Source organism: Peromyscus californicus, unplaced genomic scaffold (genome assembly GCF_007827085.1).
Source record: "Peromyscus californicus insignis strain IS unplaced genomic scaffold, ASM782708v3 Scaffold_3__1_contigs__length_106647218, whole genome shotgun sequence".
Classification (NCBI taxonomy): Eukaryota; Metazoa; Chordata; class Mammalia; order Rodentia; family Cricetidae; genus Peromyscus; species Peromyscus californicus.
The window spans coordinates 43,900,650-43,910,799 of NW_026294551.1; positions in this window are offsets into that span (position 1 = coordinate 43,900,650).

Here is a 10,150-nt window from a genome sequence, read left to right on the forward strand (position 1 = left end):
TGTCGCTTCTATAAAAAAAACATTTGGGAATCATTAGAAATAATCTGGCTGAACTAAAAGAAAAAAATTGCAAAAAAAGGAGACCCGAGATGAATTAAATGCCTGGTTTCCATTCTTATTTCCAGGCTCCTCCTAGATAGTAACTCTGATGTCAGCCGTCTCCGGGCCTTTGGCCCTTCTGTTTCTGTTAATTATTGACTCTTAATCATTAGTGCCTTAACTAGATGGTAATTCCTGCCTGGGTACCATGAAGCTGAAGGTTATTAGATCCCAACATAAACAGGTACCCACCACAGAGTCGAGGATTTGACTCAGGGAACAACTCAAGGGGGAATGTGAGGGCCAAAGTCATGTTTTATTTTTAATGACCGTGCCGAAGAGACCATAAAACAAAAATGCCTGTAACCTGTAAGCCCCTTGCCCAAGGACAGATACTTCCTAAAATGCTGAAGGCTGTTGTTTATATAAGATAACAAGCCACATGTTTTCACTTCCCTTAACAAGTTTGGTTGATCAAACTGTGCTGGATATGCCCGATCACATGCAGGCAGGATTTATGTAGACAGGAAGTACATTAGGATATGTGCTTGCCCCGGATTGGACAAAGGTGGGACGTATGTAGCCTTGTGGGTTTGCCTTTATAAACACCTGGCCAATGTAGCTCGTGGCCATTTTCTGGGAACTCTGGAATGGACCTGGCCAGAGTACATCATCCTGGCTCAAAATTGTGGTGGTGGTCTTATTCTCACAGAGTGGGATTAACAGCTCCTTGCTGTCTCTGCTCATATACAGAAAGGCATGGGTTTCACCTTTTTGTGTTGATGGAGGGTGGGGCAAGATCTTTAAAATTTTATACATATTAGAACTGGAGAGATGGTTCAGTAGTTAAAAGAACTTGTTGCCCTTGCAGAGGACTTGGGTTTGATTCCAGCATCCACGTGGCGGCTCACAAAGGCCTGTAACTCAAGTTCCAGACTATCCAACACCCTCTTCTGATTGGTCTCCATGGCTCTGCACAAATAACTGCACTTACATACATGCAGACAAAACACTAACACACAAAAATAAAAAGAAATAAATCTTTTTAAAAATTTAAAATAGGCAGGAGTTGAGTGCCCCATTTCTCTTTTGAAAGCTTCGCTGCGCTTTATTTATGAATGAAAAACACAAAGTTAGCTGGTATGGTGACCCACGCCTGTAATCACACGAGTCAGAGGATTTGGGAAGTGAAGGCTGCCTAGTGAGCTCAAAGACACCCTAGATTACGGGAGACCCTGTCTTCAAAACAAAACAAAGACAAGATGAAGAAAAGCACAAGACGGAAGATATTTTGTTTGCTTATTTTGGTAGGGCTGGGATAGGGCCTAAGCCACATCCCCAGCCTAAGGGCATATTTAGGGTAAGTGTTGGGGGGGGGGGGTTTACTGTGCCTTTCTCAGTATTGAGAACCATCACCTCACCCAGTCAGTTGTCATTCTTCTCAGCTGTAACTAATGCTCAGTATCTCTCATGGCAGGACTCAGAAGAGCCCACAGCACAGGGCAGCAGGATGGCTCAATGAGTAAAGATGCTTGCTGTCCTGAGTTCCATCCCTGGGAACCCCATGATGGAAGGAAAGAACAGACTCCCACAAATTATCCTGTACCCCCACGTGCATGCTGTGGCTTGCATATGCCTCCATGTGCAAATTAATAAAATTTCAAAGAATCCACAATATAGGAGTCTCTGCGATTTTTATACTGATAGAAAATAACATACTCTAATAGCCGACAAACTCTTAAAGTAAAATCTTTATTTATTCAATAGTAAATCATTGTATCTATCGTCTATCTACTTTTCAAGTTGAAGCTGGGGCAACTGAAAATAAAAGACTTCTATGGGCTGGAGAGATGGCTCAGAGGTTAAGAGCACTGACTGCTCTTCCAGAGGTCCTGAGTTCAATTCCCAGCAACCACATGGTGGCTCACAACCATCTGTAATGAGATCTGGTGCCCTCTTCTGGTCTGCAGTCATATATGCTGTATACATAATAAATAAATAAATCTTTAAAAAAAAAAAAAAAAAAAAAAAAAAAAAAAAAAAAAGACTTCTGTAATTAATTAGAAATATAAGTTGAGCTGGGCGGTGTTGGAGCATACCTTTAATACCTACACTCGGGAGGCAGAGCCAGATGGATCTCTGTGAGTTCGAGGCCAGCCTGGGCTACAGAGTGAGATCTAGGACAGGCACCAAAACTACACAGAAAGAAAGAAAGAAAGAAAGAAAGAAAGAAAGAAAAGAAAGAAAGAAAGAAAGAAAGAAAGAAAGAAAGAAAGAAAGAAAGAAAGAAAAAGAAAGAAAGAAAGAAGGAAAGAGAGAGAGAGAGAGAGAAAGAAAGAAAGAAAGAAAGAAAGAAAGAAAGATAAGTTGAGAAGAAATTCTCTTAGAAAATCTGGATTGAGAGAAGTTTGGCACGATAAACCTGCGCATTGCTTAAAGATGAAGGCTCTTAAGTACTGTGTGGAGAAGGATCAATTTCAGACCCTTTAGTTGCTAAAAATGAAAACTCCAGGGCTGCCGAGCTCAGAGTAGGAAACGCTTTCAGTGCAAGCCTGACACCTGAGTTCTCCTCCTGGAACCCACAATGGAAGGAACGCACTCTCTAAACTGACGATGTGGCCGCTCCAGGGGACGGTCGGGGGGAGGTTTTTATTGTAGATCTGAGAGAGAACAGGCAGAGACATCTGGAAGAATGCAGACCGAGGAAGAAGCAGATTGAACATGGCCAGCAGACTGGGCGTGGCCAGGGCTGTCTGTGGGAGGAGGGAGAGTAGTGGGGGATGGAGACTAGAGAACACACGGGGAGAGAAGCAGGGACCGAGCGTGTGAGCACGAGCACGCACACACACACATGCACACACACGAGAGAGAGAGAGAGAGAGAGAGAGAGAGAGAGAGAGAGAGAGAGAGAGAGACAGAGACAGAGAGAGACAGAGACAGAGAGACAGAGAGACAGAGACAGAGACAGAGAGACAGAGAGACAGAGAACATGGAGAATACAGGGTTACAAGGAGAATGAGTAGCTAGGGGGAGGGCAGCCTGTAGGCTGGAGGGAGTTTAGGGCAGGGGAGGAGGTGAGAAGGCCCAGGAGGCTAACATGAACTTTGAAATGTGTAATAGGTTTTGTGGTACTGAGGGAGCCTGAAGGCTAGCATGGACTTTGACATATGTTAATGGGAGAGCTGTAAGTCCCTTTTGCCAGAAATAAGGGAAATGGCCCCTTTTGGCAAATGGGAACCAATTTCACAACTTCCTGAGGAATGCTGGCTTTTATCTAACCGACAGAAATCCTATAGTCTAGGTTGAGATCATTTCTAGACACTTGGACGGTCTTTTGGAGTTTGGGAATGGAGTTTCCCTTTGGTCCAGAGAGTACTGACTCCCAGAAATTGTCTTCTGATTTCCTCATGCACACTGTGGCACCAGAGTACCCCCCAATAATACTAATATAAATAAAAAATTTAAATGGACATATCCAATTCAACTAGTTATTTATAATAAAGATCAAAATTTTCAAATAATGTATCTGTTGTAGTATAAGCTGGAGAAATGAGAATATCCACATAATCTTTTGATTACCATAAACATTTAATTTTACATACATAACATTTTTATTAGTTTTTTTTTTTAATTATATGTGGTTGTTTGTCTTAACAAATTGTATGTACGGCCAGGCGGTGGTGGCACACGCCTTTAATCTCAGCACTCCGGAGGCAGAGCCAGGCGGTTCGAGGCCAGCCTGGGTTACAGAGTGAGTTCCAGGAAAGGCGCAAAGATACACAGAGAAACCCTGTCTCGAAAAACCAAAAGAAAAAAAAAAAATGTATGTACACCACAAGCGTGCCTGGTGCCTTCAGAGGTGAGAAGAGGGCATCAGACCCCTGGAGCTTGGTTTTCTGAAAGCTGTGAACTGTCATGTGGATGCTAGGAATTGAACCTGGGTCCTCTACTAAGCAGCAAAGGCTTGAGCCATTTCTCCTGCCCCCACAATTCTTCTTGAGTAGAAAAAAAAAAAGTGAGCCAGACATGGTGGCACACACTTTTAATCCCGGAGCTCTAGGGGCAGAGGCAGGAGGTCCTCTGAGTTTGAGGCAACCTGGTCTACATAGTAAGTTCCAGGACAGCCAGGACTACACAGAGAAACCCTGTCTCGAAAAACAAAAGGAAAAAGAAAAAAAAAAATGTGTTTCAGCTGAAGCACTGGGAACTTCCTGTCAGAAAGTATCGCATGGGTGAGTTCTAGGCCAGCCAAGGACTACATAACGAGATCCTGTCTTGAAGTAAATAAATACAAAAATAAACTGGATAGCTTACATCTGATAGAAATGTGTCTCTCATAGTTCTGGAGACTAGGAAATAAACCAGCTGATTCTAAACTTTACATGAAAAGACAAAGAGGCTGGGTGGGTGGATCACTGAGAGCACTTGCCTAGCAACACACAAGGCCTTGAGTTTGGGTCCAGCACCCCTCCCCCATCACACACACACACACACACACACACACACACACACACACACACACACACACACACACGACACAATATCTAGATGAGTTAGAGTTATCATAGGTTTGTTTGTTTGAGATATGGTCTCCAGGGTCCCAGGATGACCTTAAGAGTTTGCTATATAGCTGAGGAGGACCTTGAACTCTTTGTTTGTTTGTTTTTTTTTTTTTTGAGACAAGGTCCCATGTAGCCCGGGTTGGTCTTGAGCTGGATATTTACCTGATGACCTCGAACTCCTGATCCTCCAGTCTCTACCTCTCAAATGCTGGGTAAATACTGGGTTTATAGGCACTTGTCATAAAACAGTCTTGAAAAAGAGCACAGGTGTGTCTTTCACGCCATGATGGTTTTATGACTTACTATGATGCTGGCATAATCAGGACATCAGGGTAGACAAACTCATCAGTGGAACAGAACGGAAAACGGGGGCAGGGCATGGGTGAGGAGAATACACCCACAGTCAGTGCCCAACAAGGCAGCGATGTTGTGCAATATTTAACTATGTAAAGATGTGTTCCATTTGTTTATGCTGCATTTGTTTAACGACATAAGGATGTGTGTTTAATTACATAAAGATATGTTACATTTGTTTCACTTTGCCAGCATCAGGCACCTGATTGGTCTAATACAAAGCTGGACAGCCAATAGCGAGAGAGGAGAGGGACAGATAGGGCTGGTGGGCAGAGAGAATAAATAAAAAAGAAGAGAACAAGAAGAGAGAAGAGAAAGAAGGAGAAAGAAAGGGAGACGCCCGGGGCCATCCAGCCAGGCAGCCGCCAGCCAGGCAGACACGGAAGAAGCAGGAAAAGTAGGACATACAGAAAGAAAAGGTAAAAAACCCCAGGCAAAACATAGATGAAGAGAAACAGAATATTTTAAGTTATAAGAGCTAGTGGGACAAGCATAAACTAAGACCAAGCATCCATAACTAATAATAAAGCTCCATGTCATGATTTGGGAGCTAGTTGGTAGCCCAAAAGAAAAAGCCTGCTACACAGCAATATGGAACGGGAAAAAAAATATTAGTAGCTTAGACTCACTATGTAGTCCTGGTTGGCCTCTAACTTGTGATTCTCCTGCGTCAGCTTCCAGAGTGTTAGGGTTATAGACAAGAGTCATCATACCTAGCAAGAACATTTTTCCTTAAAAAAAAAAAAAGCAGTATTTGAAAACAAAAAACAAAACACAAACAAAAAAAAACAAAAAACAAAAAAGAGCGACTTAGGATCAGGGTCTGGTGAAGGGGCTGTCTGTCAGCGCCATGTCAGCTGTGAAGGGGGCAAAAAGAAGCCCCTGAAATAGCCCAAGAAGCAGGCCGAGGAGATAGACGAGGAAGACGAGGTTTTCAAGCAGAAACAAAAAGAGGAGCAGAAGAAACCCAGGAGCTAAAAGCCAAGGCCGCGGGCAAGGGACCCCTGGCCACAGTGGAATTAAGAAATCTGGCAAAAAGTAAGCTGTTCCTCATATTTGAGATGATGGTGACCCTCTTCCATTCCTATTTAAACATCTGGATGCCCTGCCATAACATCTTTGCCACCTATAGTCAGAATGAAGTGTTATCCTGGAGCCTGTTGTACATGGTAATAGACTTTTGTAAAAAAAAAAATAATAATAATAAATAATACAATGGCTAAAAAGAAAAAACATATATAGTGGACTTCATGTCACATATCAAAAACAAAACAAAAACCCAGAAATGGTTTTAGCTCTCCCTAAATAAACTAAAACTCTAAAGCTTTTAGAAACAGAATATAGGAGGGTCCCTGTCTCCCACACTTAGGCACAGCCTTAGCATCCCAAAGTACCAACCCTTTGTATAAAACAGACTTCATCAAAATTGAAAGCTTTGGACTGTGAATGTAGTGTACCTAGCATGTAAGAGGCTCCTGGTATGATGTCCAGCACTTTCTATTTTTAGCCTGCTAAAACAGCTAAAAGCAGAGATAGGCCACACTCAGTATTGGAAGACCAGGCAACAACTGGGCCTTCCATCCACTGCTGTTGAGATCACGTACTGCTCACTCATTGAGAAACTGACTCAGTAGTTTCTCATTCATACACCTTCCTTATGACCTAGAAATTCTATTCCTAGGTATTACTCAAAGCAAATAACAGCCTACGTCCAGAAGCCCGGTAATTGTTCAGTTGAGAGTGCTTGCTTACGATGCACGAAGCCCTGGCTTTGAGTCCCTGAAACACACAAAACCCTGAGTACTCAGAGGGAGAGGCAGTTATCCCTAGGTCATTGAGAGTTCAAGGCCAGTCTGGGGAAGACACAGAAATGCCTGCACTCCAGGCTTCTGTTTCTAGTTCTAGACCAGGTGGGAGACCCCAGGACTCAGACTCACAGGTGACTGGTGGTCTCTGAACCGAAGGGATTTTTTTTGCTACCATGATGCTTAAATTATTTTATTATGCATCCAAGGTAAATTATACATGTAAAAATAGAAATTTAAAACCTAAAAGTACCATGGTAAGCAATAATAATGTAAAGTCTCTCATTCTATTCCATTGTCTTTATATAACTATCTGTCCTTCCCCCTCCCCCCTTTATGAAACAGACAACTTTAAACATAATGAAACAGCCTTCTTGTTCATCAAAAAGCCAGCAGGCCCTTCGTCTTTGTGTGAGTGACCTGGGGTGACATCCATGAAAACGGCTCGCTACTTGATTGACCCAGAAAATCATGCAGTCAAGAGATTCACATCTTTATATTCCCTTTGGGACGCCCATGATTCTGTCAGGCCATCAAGTGTATGCATATTCCCAAAGTCGTGAAGCACCTGAGGAATGTCATTTTACAGAAGCACTCATTGTACGCCGTTCCCCGGGGCACCATGGTGACAAGGCCAGGCCAAACGGTCGTGCTGGACACTGAATCTGCAACCTAAAATTTTAGTGCTGAATTTTTGCTGCCCCCAAGTGCTCTCAACTGCAGAGTGATACTTTGTAGGTTCTCTGGGCCTGGGGACATAGCTCAGTGTTAGCATCCTCACCTAGCTTGCACAAGGCTCAGGGCTCACCTTGGCACCACCACACACAAACATATATTGCTTAAATGTAGATCCTCTGGTCCTTAGGCACTTCCAAGGGAACAAAGTCCCAAGAGGCGTTTGGTTGGTAATTTAAAATGCTATTTGTAGGCTGGGTGTGGTGAGGCATATGTAGATGAACTTTCTTTTCCGCCGACAGCCCCAAATAACAACACGGAGACTTCTTATTAATTATGAAGGCTTGGCCGTAGCTTAGGCTTGTTCCTAACTAGCTCTTATAACTTAAATTAGCCCGTTCATATTAATCTGCACTCTATCACCTAGTGTTACCCCTCTTCCATCTTGCACCTCCTGTTTCCTCTCCCGTGTCTCCTGGCCTCTCCCATGTGCCTAGATTCCTCCTCCTCCTCCTCTTCATTTTTCTCCCCCTGGAAATCCCACCTACACCTCCTGCCTAGCTAGTGGCCATTCCGCTTTTTATTATACCAATCACAGCAAATACATTTCCACACAATGTACAAATATCCCACAACATACATACCTGTAATTCTAGCACTTGGCAAGGGAAAGTGGAAAAAAAAAATACTCGAAGTTCAAGGTTAGCCTGGTCTATATCATAGATAGATAGTTCCAGGCTAGCTAGAATTTTTCAGGGAGTCCCTGTCTCAAAAAAACAGAAAAGTGGGAGCTGGAGAGATGGCTCAGCAGTTAAGGGCACTGGCTGCTCTTTCAGAGGACTAGAATTCAGTTCCCAGCACCCACGTGGGGTGGCTCACAACCTCCTGTAACTCCAGTTCCAGGGGATCCAACAACCTCTTCTGTTGTCGGGTACCCGGATGTTCACACACACACACCCTGCTCCCCCTCCACACATATACACATAAATAAATAATAAAATAAATCTCATTTGGTTTACTTTTTAAATCAGAAGAGCAGCTGGGGAGATGGTTCAGACACCGTGCAAGCGTAAGAACCTGAGTTCGGACCCCAGTACCTACATAAAAAGCCAGCACATACCTACACACCCAGAATTGGAGAGGAAGAGACAGGGGTAGCTGAGGTGGGCGTGGTGGGGAATCCCCGGACATCTAGACAAATCAGTGAGCTTTCAGGTTCCATGAACTCTCCGAACTGTCTCAAAAAATGAGGTGAGGGAGGAGCTGAAGAAAACACTTTTTGTCAGTCTCTGGGCTCCACATACATGCACACGTGTGAACACACACAGATATGTACACACATACTACACATACACACACAAAAAAAACCCCCAGAAAAATGTTATTTACATATGCATATGACATATTGTAAATAGTGTTCTCCTCTTCCATCTTTCTTTCCTTTTATTTTGGTTTTTCAAGACAGGGTTTCTCTATGTAGCCTTGGTGTCCTAGATCTCGCGCTGTAGACCAGGCTGGCCTCGAACTCACAGAGATCCACTGTCCTCTGCCTCCCGAGTGCTGGGACTAAAGGCATGCGCCACCACCGCCCGGCTCCTCCTCTTCCATCTTTCTTTCTGAGGATAAAACTCAGGCCATCATGCTATCCACGGCAAGTGCTCTCAACCACTGAACCATCTCACCAGCTCATAGAAGGTAGCTTTTGTATGTTATAAAAATCAGAATTTTCTGCAGAATTCCCTGCTGCAATGATACTCTAAAAATACATTAGCCTATGGAGTTGCCAGTGAACCCTCCCTACAGGGCAAAGGGCCCTGGGTCCCTCCTCTGGGGACTGACACATTAGTGAGACAGCTGATTGTGACTCACCTCCAGAGCAAACACTACCCTAAGCCGCTTGTTTTCCTGAGCTCAGCTGGGCCTGTGTCCTCCAGGGCTCTAGGACATTTTTCCTTTTAGCTGTGGTTTATTGAGGGGAACACGCAGATGCTGGTTCCATAGAAGAATTTTGTGTAGTTAGCAGGGACCACCTCCCAGACCAAGATCGGGAGCATTTAATGGCATCAGAAGACCTTGCCTCTTCCAGGCAGTAACCCCAAGACAAACCTGATGAATTTGATGTGCGTAGAACGGCCACAGCACAGGCTTGTCTGGGTTGGCTTTTGGATGTATCCCTCATTCCCTAGTTCCTCCGTGGGAGCTAAGGTCTCTTTAAACGCGTGACTACCCTGATGTCTCTCTCACGTGCCTGGGCTTGGAGGTGTGATGCACAAAAGCTGTTCTGAATGGCCATCCACGGCTTTCCCTTAGGAAAAGGTTCAGTCTTGGAATGGCTGGGGTGTAGGAGAAGCAGATGTCCAAAGCAGCAGTCCTGCATTTTTCCATCCCAACTTGCAGAGAACGGGGGTTCCAGTTGCCCCAAATCCCTACCTGTTAGTAGATGCCTACCACGACAAAAGTGTCCTTGATGTCCATGACATCCAGAGGACTGTGAAGAATTTCTCTCCAGCTTTGCTCCAACAGGATAGTTAGTCTGCTCTTTAAATCCAGTCGGTTCCAGTTGAGTGAGGAATGTGTAGCTAGGGGGAAGATACGAGGGGACACACGGCCTTGAAGGAAGCATATTCCAGAATCAGTCTTTGCAAATGTTGGTGTCTTAAGCTGAGCACAAGAAGAAAGAGTGTCTGTCACAGGTAAGTGCCTGGCCTGGCAGAT